This window comes from Mandrillus leucophaeus, unplaced genomic scaffold (assembly GCF_000951045.1).
Source record: "Mandrillus leucophaeus isolate KB7577 unplaced genomic scaffold, Mleu.le_1.0 Scaffold43, whole genome shotgun sequence".
In the NCBI taxonomy this organism is placed as follows: Eukaryota; Metazoa; Chordata; class Mammalia; order Primates; family Cercopithecidae; genus Mandrillus; species Mandrillus leucophaeus.
This window is the reverse complement of record NW_012104587.1, coordinates 2,768,983-2,771,458: the sequence shown is the minus strand read 5'-3', so window position 1 is coordinate 2,771,458 and position 2,476 is coordinate 2,768,983.

Below are 2,476 nucleotides of genomic sequence, written 5' to 3'. Positions count from 1 at the left end.
CTCAGCCTCCCAAGTAGCTGGGAATACAGGCATGTGCCACTACGCCCAGCTAATTTTTGTATTTTTAGTAGAGACAGGATTTCACCCTGTTGGCCACGATAGTCTTGATCTCTTGCCCTCGTGATCCACCCACCTGGGCCTCCCAAAGTGCTGAGATTACAGGAGTGAGTTACCGAGCCTGGCCTAATTTTTTTATTTTTAGTAGAGACGGCTTCACCATGTTGCCCAGGTTGATCTTGAACTCCTGGCCTCAAGTGATCTGCCCGCCTAGGCCTCCCAAAGTGCTGGGATTATAGGCATGAGACACAATAACTTTTTTTTTTTTTTTTTTTTTAAGAACAGGGTCTTGTTTGCTCTATCACTCAGGCTGGAGTGCAGTGGTACAATCATGGCTCACTGCAGCCTCAGACTCCTAGGCTCAGGCAATCCTCCCACCTCAGCCTCCCAAGTAGCTGGGATTATAAGTGCCTGCCACCAGGCCCAACTAATCAAAAAAATATTGTTTTTTAGAGACAGGGTCTCACTATGTTGCCCAGGCTGGTCTCAAACTCCTGGCCTCAAGCAATCCTCACGCCTCAGCTTCCCAAAGTGCTGGGGCCATAGGCGTGAGCCATGGCACTGGCAATTTATCCTTAGATTGGGAGTCACACCACCACATCAGTTCACCAGGCTCTGTAGCAACACTTCCCCTCTCCCCAGACCTCGTCTGTCCTCAGGGATATAGAACAACCTCTGTTGCACTTGGCGAGAGAGTATTCTAGCAAAAACTAGAAAAGCCTCCCCCTTCAAAGCCGGTGGCAGAAACCATCTTGTGAGTAGCGTCCCTCCCCCTGGGTACATGGTCTCTTTCAGTCCAGTCCAGGCTCTGGACTGTCTATTGCTCAGTGGTGGTGCCTCTTGCCCTGCCTGCCCACCAAAGCTGTGGCAGCAGCATGGGGCAGCCCCAGGAGTCACACCACACCTCACTGAAGCAGTCGCTGTAGAGGGCCCAGGCCACTGTGAAGGTGGAGGAGGAGGAATGGGTGCAGACCTCAACTCTCCCTGCACACAGCCAGCAGGGATAAAGGAATGGCCCCAAGCTCTCCAACTGTGGCCATTTACCCTTCAGTAAGGGGATGGCCATTCCAAGAAGTTTCTGCCTGGGATGAAAACACAGCCTTCAAGGAACAAATAACTTGGGGGGCAGAATTCTGTCACATGGGAAACTGGCCGTGTGATTCGCCAGGCAAATTGCTCTCCCTTCCCAAGGGCTGTGCTGCCTTTCTTTGGGCCTCAAACATAAGACAGCTGCACAAACCTCAAAGATAAGACAGCTGCCTGCAGGTGTGCCCCCGCCCACAGGGGAGAAGCCACAACATGCCACGGCTGGGACCCACGGAACAGGTATGACCCCAGCTCCTCTTTCCCCAGGTGTCTGCTCTGCTAGGGCACGAACACTCCATGTGGATCAGAGTCTCCTGCCCCCCACTCCAGCAGATAGACCACCAAGCACAGCACAGTGGGGCAGCCCTCCATAGTCCACAGAAAGTACTGAGCTCCAGCTCCCCCGGGCCAGGGCTGGCAGGAGCCCTGCTTGGGGAACAACCTGCATAGCTCCATCTGTCACATTAGGGGGTCACAGCCTCCACCAACTCATAACTCTCCTGCCCCAGCAGGCCTGACAGGAGCTACCCTTCCTTGGAGCCTCTGTCTTCTATGAATGGACGGAAGACGGCAGGAATCTTAAGAGACAAAGAATATTTTGAGTAACCCAATAAAGTCAGAGGAAAGAAGCACTCTCGTCTATTCACCTCCCACACACGGGGACTGAAATTTACATTTGGACACAGATGTCAAATGTCACAAGGCTGGCTTGGGACTTTCTTTCCAGGATGCAAAGCAGGCGCCCTTCAGAACACCTTTGGTCTCTCCTTAGAACTTCTGGGAAGTGGCACAAACACATACATTTGGTCTCTGTTCCCAATTCTGGCTGCTTGCCTCAGACAGCCTGAGATTTCCTCCGGTATGGGGCTTCTTCACAGGGCAAGGCATGGGGCTATCATAGCCACGCACATTCTGATGTTCGGGCCCAATGTTGGGACAGGCTCAGGGTCCAAAGCTTCCCAGATTCACGCTGCCCATGGTGCCCCAGCATCAGGAAGCCATCTCAGCAGCTGAACAAAGTGTTTTTTATTTGTGACATACAAATACAACCAATGCAAAAAGAGATCACTTTTTCCCTTTGATTCCAGTGATAACAAGCTGCTAAAGAAAAATATATATATATATCAAGAAGGAGTTTATCTTCCGAATTTCCTCTAAAAAAAAAAAAAACAGGATTAAAAATAACCATTCACATGTCCTATACATACTTGACAGCAACAAAAATAACCTGAAATAGGGTGGATGTAACTAAAATTAAAAAAAAAATCTTAACATGCTCCAAACAAACAAACAAAAAGCCTGGTACAAGAGGCCTGCTATGTTTTTTTTTTTT